This window comes from Vidua macroura, assembly GCF_024509145.1.
Source record: "Vidua macroura isolate BioBank_ID:100142 chromosome W unlocalized genomic scaffold, ASM2450914v1 whyW_random_scaffold_48, whole genome shotgun sequence".
In the NCBI taxonomy this organism is placed as follows: domain Eukaryota; kingdom Metazoa; phylum Chordata; class Aves; order Passeriformes; family Viduidae; genus Vidua; species Vidua macroura.
This window is the reverse complement of record NW_026530536.1, coordinates 2278996-2296085: the sequence shown is the minus strand read 5'-3', so window position 1 is coordinate 2296085 and position 17090 is coordinate 2278996. Positions and strand designations below refer to the sequence as shown.

At 46.2% G+C, this 17090-nt stretch overlaps 1 long non-coding RNA gene across 2 annotated transcripts; it reads left to right on the top strand.

The window, feature by feature from the left end:
• Window positions 1-1061: 1061 nt before the first annotated feature.
• LOC128822753 (uncharacterized) lies at window positions 1062-7278 on the top strand. Of its 2 annotated transcripts, XR_008441583.1 has the most exons (3): window positions 1062-3104; window positions 4025-5621; window positions 6342-7278. It is a non-coding gene; the product is annotated as an uncharacterized LOC128822753 (long non-coding RNA). The 2 variants fall into 2 exon arrangements; XR_008441582.1 differs by lacking the exon at window positions 1062-3104 and having other exon boundaries at window positions 3114-5621.
• The last annotated feature ends 9812 nt before the right edge of the window (window positions 7279-17090 follow it).

Sequence of the window (17090 nt, the reverse complement as noted above, 5' to 3'; positions counted from 1 at the left end):
AAATTTCCCACCCATTCTGCCCACAAGCAAGCCTCACCCGCCTGCTGCCGGAAAAAAAACAAAGAAAAAATACCTGAAAAAGCCTAAGAATCGGCAGCGGCACTGCCCATGCTGCACACTGCACGTCCCTTTCCCTCCGCAGGAACGCGAGTGCTTCCACCCAGTTTCACTAGCCGGGGCCCTCCCGCACTAGTATTGAAACTTACCGAACCGTCAACCCTTAGAAAACAGCAAACAAAAAACAGCAGCGGTTCCTGGTCTGAAGCCGTCTTCGGGGTGTGCGGAAGCTACGTCTTCTCCCCGCTGAAAACGGAACCGGAAAGAAAACGGAACAGTTTCTCAGCGGCGATAGAGCTGCCGCGCCGGGCATGAGAGACGTGAACCCCCAGGACCGGCGTGGTCCGGGAACTTCTCCCCTCCGGTTTGACTGTGGCACCGACAGCTCAACGGTGGCGGCGTAGGCGGCGGTGACAGCGGTGGAAAACAGCGTCTGGAGAAGCTCTGAGCGGAGCACTATCTGTCGCGCTTTAAAAACAGCTGCCGTATCAGAGCCACATGTTGCGGCGCCACTTGTCGCTTTCTCTCTCCGACTTCTTTGTTCCCGCCCAGCTCCTTTTTACCGGGGTGCTGGCCAGGCGCTTCCGGGAGCAGTCAGAGAGAAGCAACAACCAACTTTGGGGTTCGTTTGATACAGAGAGAGCTATTTCAAGAGCGCGTTCATGACAGAGATAAAGAGACTCAAGAGATTGGACACTTGTGCAGTCCGAAGTAGGTTGTATTTGTTCGAACGCCGCACGGACGAGTGACCCCGCTCTGGGGTTGGGTTACAGGTTTTATAGGGGAATATAAGAGATAAGGTAAAATCAATAGAACAGTGCCTAGTATGAATACATTACAGGTGAAATCCAATGGGAATAGCTTCAGGGGGGAGGGTAAATACACGTAAAAATACAGAATAGAAACTCCAACCTCATATTTACGAAATAGAAACTCCCATTTCAAATTCACAAAGCTTTTCGCTCCTTCTGCGTAGCCATGCACCACCACACTACTGGATCAGAAGCTGGTTCGACTGACTCAGGGAAACACACCAACAGTGTAAGGGAGACCCCTCAGCATGTCTTCCCCTTTACCCACTGTGTTACCTGATGCTGACGACTGGTAGTGTCCGCCAAGGATTCACACTAACAGTTTATGGAATAACACTCTTTATTAATATAAATTGTGACAGGTTAAGGTTCGAAGATTGTCGGTGATAGTGTCTGACTGCAAAAGTATATCTGAAGGAATATACAGACAAGCTCTAATCCCTAATAAAATGTTCAGCATGCATAGAGTATGATTCTTAGCCAATAGGCATCTCTATGGGGGAGAAGACAGGTTCAGCCCATCAACTGATCCCAGCAGCTACGATGGAGTCTTCCCTAATTTTTCCCCATTCTTGACTTATTTTTATACTATTTCTGTGTGTTTAGGTGGAGCTTGAGTGACTCTAGTCATACATACCTTTGTTACTGATTGGTGTAAAATTCTCTTGCTTTGCTTTTAAAGATACAGTCAAAAAGAATATAGACCACATGCCCAGTGAGGGGTGGTCGCACTTTGGAGGTGGGTAACTTTGGGATGGAGGTGTGCGTTAATCTTATTATTAGGCTTTAATGAAGCAAGTTCATCTAAGGAGTGTGGCAAGCACATTTCTCTCTCTCTCAGGATTTTTTATTGAGGTGCACAGAGAGAAATGAAAGAGAAAACAATTTCTATTTCTGCTCCTTGTTGTTCTCTTGTGGAATGTGTTTGGAGAATTGTTTACCCAGAGTGAGCGCTTGGTTGGATCATGGTGGATTATTTGGGCCTGATGGCCAATCGGATCCACCTGTGTCTGGACTCTGGCAAACAGGGTCACGAGTTGTGAATTAGTTAGATATGAGAGTTAGAGAAAGTAGCATGTAGTATTTAGTATCCTCTTTTATATAGCATATTAATGTATTATAGCATAATTATAATAAAGAAATCATTCAGCCTTCTAAAATGGAGTTAGACATCATCATTCTTCCCATTGGGTTCGCCGACATCTACAACAAAGGAGAGTTGATTTCACCACAGTTGCTGGCTCAGCGGTAAGACATCTTCCCCTATCTCCCTTGGTTGACGGGTGGTATGCTGTTTATCAGCTGCAAAGTACCATTGAGTTCCCTTCCCTGCAAGGATTTCTGCAGAGCCTGGCTTTCGCTCCGCTCCACCCTCCGTTCCATCCCCCTTAGCAGGTGTGTGTGTGTATGGGGAATCATCACGGAATAGGTTTCAAGTCATGCCAACTGCATTCCACCCAGGGAGCAGCAACTGTGATTTACCCGATAATTCCCGTACTGTTATAGCTCCTGTGAGGATGCTAATGTAACTCCTAAGTTTGCTCTAATTGAATCCCCAGTTACCGGTCCACAGGGTCCCCGGTCATATTCCCACACCGTGCTTTGCACTGGTAGCTAGAAAGGTGTTGATCAGACCCCAGTGTTTTGGCTACTGCTGAGCAGTGTTGGCACAGCGTCAGTGCTGTCTCTCCAACATTCTGCCCCAGCATCAGTAGGCTGGGGGTGGGCAAAATCCTGGGAGGAGACACAACCAGGACAGCTGACCCAAACTGGCCATAGGGATATTCCATAACATATGACATCAGCCCAGAAATAAAAGCAGAGTAAAAGAGGAGGAAAGGGGGGCATTTCTCATTTACAGTGTTTACCTTTCAGAGAAACTGCTACGTGTGCGGAAGCCCTGCTTCCCGGGAAGTGGCTAGGCAGTGCTTGCTGATCGAAACTAGGCAATAATGGTTTTTTTCCCCTCTCCTTGTTCATGCACAAACTTTCACTTTTGCTTTAGTAAACTGCCTTATCTCAATCTGCAAGTTGTTTTTCATCTCTCCTGTCCAGCTGGGAAGGGGGAGTGATAGAGTTGTTTGCTGAACACCTGGCGTCTAGCCAAGATAAACCCACAGCAGTCTTTTTCGGTTCCTAACATGGGCTGAGACAATGGCAGTTATATATCTTGCATGGTATAGCGATAGCCGTTATTGAGTAGCAAGCTCTTGCGCGGGAGATGGAGTTTGTCAGGTACGCTGCTTATCTCTTTGTTTTGTTCAGTTTGGGAACATGTTAATACAAACAGGGTCTCTGTGCTTTGCTGTGACATTGATGGCTTTGTTTTGCTGGAGGAGCTATTTTCTGGGGACAATGAGGGAATCCCTCTCCCTATCTGGGATTGATGTGTATTGTTTTAGAATGCAGGCTCCCGTGTTCCTTGTTCTTCCTCATGTAAGCTGTTGAATACTATTAATACTATTAACTAATACTGTTGGCATACTATGGGGTTTGTGGAATCTGGTGTCATCCTGCTGTAAGACAAAGCAAACTGTAGGTGAGGAGATCTTGAAATGTGCCCTGAAGCGGCTGGTGCCTGGATGGCAGTGCGTGTGGAAGGATTTGGGCAGGTTCCTAGAGTGGTTATCACCTCCCCATGCCCGGGACTTTGCACCTAAACAGGCAATGAGCCCCGGCAAACGGACGCGTCACCTGATAGAAGGGTGCCTTAGCTACCCCAATGAAACCCAGCAGCTTCTCGCCCTGTACAGGGGCCTGGCCTATGCCTGCTGAGCCACAGCTCAGTACTGTCAGAGGAGTGTGGCTGAGGCAGGGACCCAAAGTGCATTTGAGGACACTATGGCTGAGATAGGGACCCAAACAACAACTACAGTAATTGCCCCCAGAAGTGTCAAAGGAAAGGTGAATAAGGAGAGCCAAGGAGCAATCAGCAAGACTCACTCAGCTTTTAGTAGTCCCATGTGGCCAGTGCAAAAGTCTGATGGAGGATGGAGGTTAACAGTAGACTGTCGTGGCCTGAATGAAGTAACACCCCCACTGCGTGCTCCTGGTACCGCACATGTTAGAGCTCCAATATGAACTGGAGTCAAAGGCAGCCAGGTGGTATGCTGCACTTGGCATTGTCAATGCATTTTTCTCAATTCCTTTGGCAGCAGAGAGCAGACCACAGTTTGCTTTCATGTGGCGAGGTGTCCAGTACACCAGGAATCGACTGCCCCGGGGGTGGAAACACAGCCCTACCATCTCTCATGGACTGATCCAAAGTGTACTGGAAATGGGTGATGCTCCTGAACATCTACAATACGTTCACGACATCATTGTGTGGGGCAGTGAGGCAGAAGTGTTTGAGAAGGGAAAAAGAATAGTTCAGAATGTTCTGAAAGCTGGGTTTGCCATAAAGAAAAGCAAGGTCAAGGGACCTGCACAGGGCATCCAGTTCTTGGGTGTCAAATGGCAGGATGGCCCCCGTCATGTGCCTATGGATGTGGTTAGGAAGATAGCAACTATGTCTTCACCAGCTAAGAAGGTGGAAATACCGGCTTTCGTAGGCCGCCTGGGGTTTTGGAGAATGCATATTCCAGGTTATAGTCAGCTTGTGAGGCCCCTCTATCGAGTGACCTGGAAGAAGAACCATTCTGAATGGGGCCTTGGGCAACAACAGGCCTTTGAACAGATCGAAGAGGAAATAGCTTGCGCAGTAGCTCTTGGGCCTGTTCAGACTGGACTAGCCCTGCAAAATATACTCTACGCCGCAGCTGGGTAGCATGGTCTCACTTGGAGCCTCTGGCAAAGAACATCAAGAGAAACCCGAGGTCGACCATTTGGGTTTTGGAGCCAGGGTTATTGAGGGTCAGAAGGCCCGCTACACTCCAGCTGAAAAAGAAATATTAGCAGCGTATGAGAGGGTTTGAGCATCCTCAAATGTTTTTGGGAAAGAAGCCCGTCTCCTCTTGGCACTGCAATTTCCTCTGCTACACTAGAGGTTCAAAGGAAGCATCCCTTTGACACATCGTGCAAGCGGTGCTACATGGAGTAAGTGGGTGGGTAGCCCTGATCACACAACGAGCTTGACCGGGGAAACCCAATTGCCTGAGAATCCATGAAAAAAGGCAGAGATTTTGGAGAATTTCTTTGAAAGGTCACTCGTGCTCAAGAAGCACCACCATATAATGAGTTATCAGAAGATGAAAGAGGCCATGCTCTCTTTACTGATGGATCCTGCCTTGTGGTAGGAAACCATCAGAGGTGGAAAGCTGCTGTGTGGAGTCCCACACAACGAGTCGTTGAGGCCGCTGAAGGAGAAGAAAAGTGGCCTGTACTGTGTCTCTGTAGTGACTCCTGGATGGTGGCTAATGCCCTATGAAGGCGGCTACAGCAATGGAAGAAGGCCAATTGGCAATGCAAGGGTAAACCCATTTGGGCTGCTGCGTTGTGGCAGGACATCACTGCACGGATAGAAAACATGGCTCTGAAGGAATGTCACATAGATGTTTACATGCCCAAAAGCCATGCCACTGCGGAACATCACAGCAACGAACAGCTCGATAAGGCTGCCAAAATTGAAATAGCTCAGGTAGACTTAGACTGGGAGCAGAAGTGTGAACTATTTACAGCCCGATGGGCCCATGAAACATCAGGACATCTAGGAAAAGATGCAACCTACAGATGAGCTTGTGATCGAGGGGTGGATCTGATCACAGAGGCTATCACACAGGTCACCCATGAATGTGAAGCATGTGCTGCAATCAGGTGAGCCACACGAGTACAATCTCCTTGGAATAGATGGCCAAACTGGGTTTTAGAGATGGTGAGGCCTGGCAAATTGACTATATTGGACCACTGCCATGAACACACCAAAGCAAGAGCTTACATACTCATCATGGTAGAGGCAACTACTGGCTGGCTGGAAAAATACCCTCTAAGCCATGCTATTGCTCGAAACACCATCTTAGGCCTTGAGAGACACATTTTGTGGTGTCATGGTAGCCCAGAAAGAATGGAATCAATGAGGCTTGTTTTTGAAATAGCCTCCTAAACTCTTGGGCAAAGAAACATGTGGATATATCACATCCCTTATCACCCACAAGCCTCTGGAAAGATTGAGAGGTATGATGGACTGTCAAGAGGGTTAGGCAATTGGGCACGGAAGCATTGGGATGCAAATTTAGCAGAGGCCACTTGGCTGGTTAACACCAGAAGATCTGCTAACCGCGCTGGTCCTGCCCAAACAAAACCACTACATACTGTGGGAGGAGATAAGGTCCCCATACTGCACACAGGGGAGAGGCTAAGGAGGTCGGTGTGGAATTCTCCTCCCATGGGAAAAGGCAAACCTATTAATGGGATTGTCTTTGCTCAGGGACCTGGGTGTACTTGGTGGGTAATGCAGAAGGATGGGGAGACTTGGTGTGTGCCTCAAGGAGATTTAACCTTGGGGGAAATATAATGAGTGTAAATTCTATGTTGCAGGGAGTAAAGTAGCAGGAGTGACATGAACCGACGGTGAGTGAATTTTACGAGGAGCGAGGAGAGTGCGACGATAGCCCGGGCAGGGCCGGTGTCGGTGCCGAAGGATCGTGTGTGTCGCTTCTGTCCCGAGCACCCATCTTGATGGAATGGAGCCCAAGTCACGGCCTGTTTTTAAACATCCGGAGGGGTGGAGGAAACCCATGGAATGGGAAAATAATATCTATCTTTGAAAGGAAGGGAGACATTAGTTAATGAAAATGTATACGTGTGTTGGGCATAAAGATGGTTTAAGCATGGAGTTTAAGTTGTAAGCGTTGGTAAGAAGGGATTTCAGTCATGACAAATAAATAAAGTCAGGCAAATAAATACAACGGAATAATTGGAAGACAGATATATAAATATAATTCTGTGGCATCTGAGTATGATGCAAATGGTGTCAAGTAAGGGGTGGAGATTGCATTGGGTGTGGCTGAGATGGAGTTTGTTTTCCCCATAGCGGCCATCAGTGCCATGCTTTGCATTGGTAACTAGAAGGGTGTTGATAACACCCCAGTGTTTTGGCTACTGCTGGGCAGTGTTGGCACAGCATCAGCGCTGTCTCTCCAACATTCTGTCCCTCATCAGTAGGCTGGGGGCGGGAGGAGACACCACTAGACCAGGTGACCCAAACTGGCCAGAGGGCTATTCTGTACCATATGATGACTTCAGCTCAGAAATAAAAGCTGAGTTAAGGAGAGGGAAGGGGGCACATTAGTTATTTACAACGTTTGCCTTTTGGAGCAACCCCTACGCGTGCTGAAGCCCTGCTTCTTGGAAAGTGGTCGGACAGTGCTTGCTGATGGGAGCTAGCGGATATAATTATTTGTTTTTCCTGTTTGCTTTTTCGTGCGAAAACTTTCTCTTTTCCTTTAGTAAACTGCCTTATCTCACCCTGTGAGTTGTTTTCCATCTTATTTTCTCTCTGTGTCAAGCTGAGAAGGGGGAGCGATAGAGCGGCTCTGTGGGCACCTGGCATCCAGACAAGGTCGACCCACCACCGATGCTTTTGATGCCGTCCAGGTGTTGTAGGATAAGGGCACTGATAATGCGGGTAAATAATTGGCTGCGGAGCTGGTGCTTGCAACAGCGTTCTGGGTTCTATGAGCATGGGACCCTGTTTTTGGATCAGCATCTGCTTGGGAGAGCGGGGCTCCACCTCACTGAGCGGAGCACAGATATTTTTGCCAGTAGGATAGCTGACCTCATTAGGAGGGCTTTAAATTAAAAGTGAGGTGTCGCGGCAGGGCGTCCCCGAACTGGAGGGAGAGAATAATCAGCAGCCCAGTGCGGGAGTGATGGACAGGGTCAATGAACAAAGGGCAGGGCAAGAGCTCCGGTACCTGGAAGTCCCCCTTAGAACCCGAAGGCAGCGGTGGATGTCATGGCTGCAAGTGTGCCCAGCAGAAAGATCTCCTTGGACGTGGAAATTTTAAAAGTGGAGATTGATTGCAAGCACAGAATCCAGGTACACAGACAGGAGTTCGATGCCAGGTATTGTACGCTGTCCCAGGCTGAGCGACATCCTGCCTTCAGAGTGTACAAAAGGAAGGCAAGCCAGAATGTAGCCTCGGGGTGACTGACACAAATAACTCCTGAGATGAAGGAGACCGGATGCATTTCTGTGCTCAGGGTAGAAGGAAGAACCCTCCCCCATCTCCTGAAGTGCCCCTACATAACAGACAGGATGCTCCTGGTTTGGAGACTGAAGAGCACATGAGTAATGGACAGGACCCAGGACAAAGCCAACCATGCAAAGCTGACCTAACCACTTGCCCACGTTAGAACCAGTGCGACCAGAGAAGCACATAAAGGTATTAGTAATTGGAGATTTCCTCCTGAGAAACACCGAGACACCCATTTCCCACCCAGATGATTTCTCTAGAGAGCTCTGCTGCCTACCAGGAGCTCACATTCATGGTGTCACTGAGAGGCTGCCAAGGCTGGTGAACCCTACAGATTATCGCCTGCTCCTACTCTTCTCTGTAGCGTCAGATAAGGCAACTTAGAACCCTCCCAGGAGTCTATTATGTCTGTAGGAGCGATGCTAAAAGGATGGGGAGCACAGGTGATGGTCGCCTCTGTTGGTGTCCGGTCTGAGGAAGGGTTCCAGGAAGGAGGAGACGGACTGGACAGCTGAATGCCGGGCTGTGTAGCTGATGCCATACTCAGGGTTTTGGCTTCTATAATCATGGATCTACCTTTAAGAAGCCGGGTCTGTTGGGAGCTGATGGGATTCACGCGACCAAGCGGGGCAAGATCGTCTTTGCCGGTCAGCCGGTTAGACTTACAAGGAGGGCTTTAAACGAGACTCAGCGGGGAAAGACAATGGAGTTTTGAGCAACAGAGAAGGGCTAGGGGCTGGTGATGTGTTGGGAACCAAGAGGGGAATACTTGAGAAATGCTGCAAAGGAATTGGGGCTTGATCCTTGTCCAAAAAAGTGACACAGTCAACAGCCCAACGGAAGTGCCTCTGTACCAATGCATGCAGTATGCATAAGAAAGAGGAGCTGGAAACCACTGTGCAGCTGGAAAGCTAACAATGTAATCACTATAGTAGAAATGTGCTGGGACAAGTCAAATGACTGGAGCTCTGCAATCAGTGGCTATAAACTGGAAGCAGGGACATGCATTCTGGGAAGAATCTAAAGATGCCGCCCCGGTCTGTAGGGATGGGATCAGAAAAGCTAAGGCAAAGCTGCAGCTGAATTTGGCAGGGGATGTAAAGAATCGGACAACGGGCTTCCACAGGTGCGTTGGTCAGAAAATAAGACTAAAGAAAGCATATGCAACCCACCCCCCCCCCTCCCCCCGCTGCTGTTAAATAAGCCAGGCGGTCTAGTGGCCAGCAACATGGAGAAGGCTGTGGTACTCGGTGATTCATTTCCCTGTGTTTTCACTGGCACGATTAGCAAACCTCTTGAGACCCTGAACCTCAAGGCAGGGACTTGGGGAACAAAGTCCCTTCCATCATAGGAAACGATCTCTTTTGAGACCACCCGAGGAACCTGTGGATACACAAGTCCTGCACCTCTGGGGAGACACAACCCCATGCACCAGTACATGCTGGAGGCCGATCGGCTGGAAAGCAGCTTTGCAAAATAGGACAATGTGCCCTTGCCTCAAAGGCGGCCAAGGATATCCTTAGCCCGATATAGAGGAAAGCAGGGTTCATATATGTTACAAGACAGTTGTGTGGACCATTCAAGGTGCTCATTGTCCCCAGGGGTGCAAGGCACCACAGACCACCGTTGGGCAGCTTTGAGGGCACTGCCTATTTTTCTAGAAGCCTCCTATCCAGCTTAACGCAAATCCTACTCTCCTGAGCCCTCAAGGCAGCAGTGCCGAACACACGCTTTGCATTTTATTTGCTTCCAGGAGACGTGCAGCTTAGAAATGTCTGCAATGGAAGTGGGGCTTTCAGCAAACAATGTAGAGCAACTTGTGTTGTTTTTTCAAAATGTCCTGAAAAGATAAAGCCAGGCCTGCCCTGGCCAAAGCAGTCATTTGACTGGAGGAAGCAGCACCAAAAAGGCACAGGCACCTTTGGGGTGGAGTCTGTGAAATATGCCATTCACGTGTTTTAAAATTTTAAATGTTTAATAGTAATAAAATCGTTATAAAAACAGTAATAAAAATTAGAGCAATAAGAATTTGGATAATCAGATTTAGGACAATAAAGGACAATAAAAGCAAAGAATTACAGACATCCGGATGCTCCCGGGCACTAAGCCACGAAAAGCATGCCTTGTGAACAAAGGATTAGCCCTTAAAAGCAGTAGCCTGTTGCATATTCATATATCGCATACATGATGCATAAATTCCTTGCAAACTAGGGATTTTTCTGGTTTTTGTCGACTTTTTCCCTTTAATACTGGTGGCTCCTTAAAGACGGAGAGGAGGTGGAAGGATGTTTGTCTTTTCTGCTAAGGAGGCAGTAACTCTTGCTGTTAACTCTGTGCGAAGAATTTCTCGATTATCTCATCCGTTCCTTGTGCTGGCCACAAAAAGTTATCTTACATCACATAGCTTCTATTTTAATATTATGCTATAGCCTAAAACTATATTTAACACACTACTTTAAATGATTAATACAATACTACTAAAAAAGGATTAATACAACACTACTTTCCAACATAACACATATAGTATTCATTTTAATATTTGCGAAAAGCCAATCATATACTATGCATTTCTCACTATCCTCCCTCTTTCTTTTTATAAATCATTTGGCTTGAGCAATATTCATTATTTTCTTATTTTTTTCCACAAATCAATCTCGCTTCTTTGAGGGGATCTTCTATATGGTTTTGTTTCATTAACACCATGATCCTTTGTGCTGTTTGAGATGTAGTCAACTTTTGGTCCATGGGCATGGTCAGTACTTGCATGCCTTGGACTACACTGGTGATGAGTCGAATGAAACAGGGGATCAAACAAGGATGAAATATTAGACCGGCTATAGAGCTTAAAAGAAGAAGCCTAACTTCTTCCACCATTCTACTCCCAATACATTATCCCACCAGCTAGTATTTAGCATTGATTCCTTTTTTTGAACTGGTACATGGGCAATTTTTCTGATATCATTGACTATATCCAGAACAGCATCCCCATTGTCATCTATTTTTAAACAGCAGTCTGACGTGGCAAGCACATTTCTCTCTCTCTCAGGATTTTTTATTGAGGTGCACAGAGAGAAATGAAAGAGAAAACAATTTCTATTTCTGCTCCTTTTTTTTCTCTTGTGGAATGTGTTTGGAGAATTGTTTACCCAAAGTGAGCGCTTGGTTGGATCATGGTGGATTGTTTGGGCCTGGTGGCCAATTGGATCCACCTGTCTCTGGACTCTGGAGAACAGGGTCACGAGTTGTGAGTTAGTTAGATATGATAGTTAGAGAAAGTAGCATGTAGTATTTAGTATACTCTTTTATATAGTATATTAATGTATTATAGCATAATTATAATAAAGAAATCATTCAGCCTTCTAAAATGGAGTTAGACATCATCATTCTTCCCATTGGGTTCACCGACATCTACAACAAGTGGTGACCCCGAACGTTGGATGAAGAGCCAGTACCTGGATCGGTCCACAGCCATGATTTAACATGGGAAAGGAGGTGAACCCTCTTGAAAAGGCATGTCCGACATCCCTGGGAGGGATAGGGGAGGTAAGACGCCGTGGAATCCCTATCTATAGGACCTGGTGCAGCCGCGAGCAGTTTGGTGTAACCGGACACCTCTGTGATAAGTTAGAAAAGACTCTTTGTTCATCAAGACGGAAAGGAGAAGCCGTGCGTAAGATACCAGAAAACCAAAGGAGAAGCCTTGTGTAAGATAACAGAAAACCAAAGGAGAAGCCTTGTGTAGATAACAGAAAGCCACCAGACAGAAACTAGCTAGCTTTACCCCTGTAAAGCTTCCCCAAATTCCTCCAGATAGCCCATTAGGACTAATGATTAAAAGTTGGGATGCCTTCCCCACCAGGAAAGGAAAGGACAAGCTGAAAATGGTGCACTACTGCATAGAGGTTTGGGGAGGGAAACAAATAAGAGGGGACCATTTGTACTGGCCAGTGTTTGGCTCATTTGAGGATTGGATATGTCAGGCTTTAAATATTTATGTGAATTCTAAAGAGCCCTTTGACTTAGAGGAGAGCGAGTACGCCTCCCTCTGGATAATGGGGGAAACTCACACTAAGTTGTTTGCACTTAGTACTAGGGAGAAAAAGAAAAGATTGAAAGAGGATACAGAACTACCCGATTCCACCCCTCTACCCTACATACCCCCTCCCCCTCCACCACCTCCTCCACCACCACGCCCCCCTCCCTGTTCTCCTCCCCGGACCCTTAACCCACCCCTACCTCCACATTCACCACAACATCCTGAACCCTCTGCCCCGGTACAAAATGTCTCGGTACAAGATGAATCGGAGGGGGATGAGTTGAATGCTGAGCTTCAGGAGAATAACCAGCGGGTAACTAGAAGCCAGACTAGGAAAAGGCGGGAGGAATTGGGATTGTTCCCACTCCGAGAAGCAGGAATGGGGATGGTCCCTAACCCTACTGCAGGACAACCGGCGCAACCAGCCCAAATCTTAGGAGTTGGATATGTGTCTGTACCCTTGAACTCAGGAGATGTGAGGGAGCTCAAAAAGGAAATAGGACACCTCTTAGAGGACCCCCTTGGAGTTGCCGAAAGGTTAGACCAATTTCTAGGTCCGAACGTTTATACTTGGGATGAGATGCAATCTATTTTAGGTATATTATTTACCTCAGAGGAAAGGAGGATGATCAGAGATGTAGGGATGAGAATATGGGATGATGAACACCAACAAGGGCCCCTCGCAGACACCAAGTGGCCTATGCAACGCCCTGACTGGAACAACCAGGATCCGCAACACAGAGCCCATATGGTAGATTTGCGGAACATTATAATACAAGGAATAAGAAGAGCTGTCCCTCGAGGACAAAATATTCATAGGGCTTTTCGGGAACAGCAAAAAAAAAGATGAAGACCCCACAGAATGGTTGGAAAGGTTGAGAAAAACCTTTCAGTTATACTCTGGAGTGGACCCTGATACCCCAGTAGGGGAGGCCCTGCTAAAAACACAGTTTGTAGCAAACTCATGGGTGGACATTCGGAAGAAGTTAGAAAAATTGGAAGATTGGCAAGGAAGAGGATTGGATGAATTATTGCGAGAGGCGCAGAAAGTTTATGTAAGGAGGGAGGATAAAACTCATAAAAAGCAAGTTAGAATGATGGTAGCGGCAGTTCGGGAAGGACAGAAAACTGCACCCTCCCCTTTACAGAAGGGGGCAGCCGTGCGGGTAAATTAGCAAGTTCCAAGGTGGACTGATGGGATTGATGAGAGGAAGGAAGAAAGAGGAATTACCTGCTTTTACTGTGGGAGGAGGGATCATACGAAGTGGGAATGCCGACAAAGGATGGCTGATGAAAAACAGTTTCAGGAAGACTAGGGGTGTCAGGGGCTCTATCTGCTGGGGACAAGAGAAAGAACGGAGCCCCTGGTAAAGCTAAAGATAGGTCCCCAGCAGCAAGAATACAAGTTCCTTGTAGACTCGGGGGCAGAAAGATCAACCATCCAGACCCTTCCCCGGGAGTGTAAAATTTCATCTCACACAGTACAGGTAACTGGGGCAAAAGGGGAGCCTTTTGGAGTACCTGTGATAAAAGATGTCTTTTTGGAGACTGATTCTAAATTGGGGGTAGGATCCCTTTTATTAGTTACGGAGGCGGATTATAATCTACTTGGACAGGACTTGATGATTGAATTAGGAATAGGAGTGGAAGTAATAGAAAAAAAATTGAGCGTAAAACTGTGTCGTCTACGGACCACAGATGAAGCTAAAATCAATCCAAAAGTGTGGTACACCTCCGACACTGTAGGAAGATTGAATATCGAACCTTTTGAAGTAACCATCCGGAACCCTGAGATACCTGTGAGAATAAAACAATACCCTCTGTCTAAAGAAGGGAGGCAAGGGTTGAATCCCGAAATTGAGAGACTCTTTAAACAAGGTCTCCTCGAACCGTGCATGTCTCCTTTTAACACACCCATCTTACCCGTAAAGAAACCGAATGGTAGTTAGAGGCTAGTTCATGATTTGAGACAAATTAACAAAAGAACTGTTGAAAGATTTCCCGTAGTAGCTAAACCATATACACTTTTAAGTCAATTAGGCTTTAAAAATAAATGGTACAGTGTAATAGACTTAAAAGATGCTTTTTGGGCCTGCCCTCTTAAAGAAGCCTCCAGAGATTATTTTGCTTTTGAATGGGAAGACCCGGATACACATCGAAAGCAACAATTGAGATGGACTGTCCTCCCTCAGGGATTTACAGAATCCCCTAATTTATTTGGACAAGCATTAGAATAAATATTGGCAGATTACTCCTTAGGTGAAGGAACGGTTTTAGTACAATAGGTAAATGATTTATTAATCGCAGGCAAGAAGGAGGAGATAGTAAGAAAAGAAAGCATAAAGCTACTAAACTTCCTGAGTTTAAAGGGACTTAAGGTTTCTAAGTCTAAGCTACAGTTTGTAGAGGAAGAAGTTAAATACTTGGGACATAAGTTAACCAAAGGAACTAAGAAATTGGATGCTGAAAGGGTCCAAGGTATACTCTCATTACAAGCCCCACAGAATAAGAGACAGATACGGCGGTTGTTAGGACTTTTTGGATACTGTCGACAGTGGATAGTGAACTTTAGTGGGAAAGTTAAATTTCTGTATGAAAAATTAACTAAGGAAGGATTACTCAAGTGGACACCTGAGGATGAGGACCGATTAAAGGCCCTAAAGGTTGAATTGGTAAATGCACCAGTCCTCAGTCTCCCTGATCTAAAAAGACCATTCTTCCTATTTATTAATGTGGAAGAGGGAACTGCATATGGGGTGCTGGCCCAGGACTGGGCCGGGAACAAAAAACCAGTGGCTTATCTCTCAAAACTCTTAGACCCTGTTAGTAGAGGGTGGCCCACCTGCTTACAAGTAATAGTAGCTGCTGCGCTCTTAGTAGAAGAAGCAGGGAAAATAACCTTTGGAAGTGAGCTGCGGGTCTTATCCCCTCATAACATCCGGGGAGTTTTGCAACAAAAAGCTGAAAAATGGATAACGGATGCCAGGCTGCTAAAATATGAGGGCATCCTAATATCATCCCCTAAATTGACTATAGAAACTACCAGTTTACAAAATCCTGCTCAATTCCTATACGGGGAACCAACTACTGAACTGGCACATAATTGCCTCCAACAAATTGAGGAACAAACCAAAATACGACCAGATTTGGAAGAAGAAGAACTAGCCTCAGGGGCCCGGTTATATGTGGATGAATCCTCTCGAGTTGTTGAGGGGAAATGGAAATACGGATACGCTGTGGTGGATGGAAAAACCTTCAAGATAATAGAATCTGGCCCCCTTAGCCCTAGCTGGTCCGCACAAGCATGTGAACTATATGCACTACTCAGAGCATTAGAATTGTTAAAAGGAAAATCCAGAACCATCTACACTGACTCTAAATATGCTTATGGGGTAGTACGCACATTTGGTAAAATTTGGGAAGAGAGAGGATTAATTAACTCACAAGGAAAGGGGTTAATACACAAGGAATTAATCCGACGAGTTTTACAAGCTCTCAGATATCCGGAAAGGATAGCAGTAGTGCATGTCTGTAGCCATCAGACAGGAATGGGAGCCTCCATTAGGGGAAACAATTTAGCTGATGAGGAGGCCAAGAGAGCTGCGCTAATGACTTTAAAACATAAGCCTGAGGTTACGCGGAGGAGGATTGCTCCGCTTGTGGGGATGATTTAGGAACAACACCGTGTTAGTCATGTTGGAAAATATTTGGAGATGATTCCATCAGATGTGCTTGTGATAACCCCCAAAAGAAACATTGCTGGTATCATGGCTCAAAAAAATATTTATTAACATTCACAGTACAAGAAAAAGAAAAATTAGACCAAATGGGAATACGGGAAAAGGAGGAAGGCAAGTGGGTATTACCCGATGGTCGAGAAGTACTCCCGAAAGGAGTAGCCATGAGAATCCTGCAGGCTATACATGATAAAACCCATTGGGGCACCCAGGCCTTAGTCGATCAGTTTGCCATCAAATACATGTGTATAGGGATCTATAATCTGGCTAAACAGGTAACCCAACGCTGCCTGACCTGTCAAAAGGTAAACATGCAACAACAAAGAGAGAGACCGATGGGTGAGAGAGAGTGTGCACAAAGACCTTTCTCTCATATACAAGTGGACTTTACCTAACTACCCAAAATAGGGAGTTATAAGTACTTGTTGATATTAATAGATCACTTGACACACTATGCAGAAGCATTCCCCACCACCAGAACAAAAAGATGTCCTCACCGCCCTGGGGACTTAGTGGAAGTATCATATTCCATAGCACCCGCAAAGTTCTGGGAGAGTGGAGCGGATGAATGGGGAAATCAAGAAACAGTTAACTAAATTAATGCTAGAAACAAAGATGTCTTAGGTCAAGTGTTTGCCCTTGGCTCTATTAAATATCCGCACTCAACCCCGAACTGATGTGGGGATATCCCCTTTTGAGATGCTATTCGGAATGCCCTATGACATGGAGGCCCCTGTAGATCAACCTTGGTTGAAAGATTCTCAGATCAATACCTACATTGTGCAAATTAAGAACAGAAGGAGAGAATTGAGGGAAAAGGGGCTGTTAACTCAAAGACCTCCGTTAGACTTAACAACCCATAAGATTAAGCCTGGAGATAGAGTACTCATTAAATCGTGGAAAGAAAATTCTTTAACGCCTCGTTGGGAAGGCCCCTTCGTTGTTTTACTCACCACAGAGACAGCAATTCGGACCGCCAAGAAGGGATGGAACCACGCGAGTTGAGTTAAAGGACCGATCACTACAGCTGACCATTAGAGAGTAACCAGCCAACCCGGAAACCTGAAGGTCACCTTGAAGAAGAACTAACAGACTCAATGTGGGTAATCCAAAAAGACCAAGAAGGGGAACAGAAAGGGTACACTTACCCCTTGGCTGATGATTATAGAGTAGTGTGTAAAGAAATATGTTGTGATTGTTATCCTTTTGTATGCTTTGTTTGTAAAACTTGCCAAGAACGGTGGTGGGTCCATTGCCGCAAAGGAAAGCCACCTACTGGGATTTGCTCCAGCTGCTACAAGCTAGAGCGAAGATT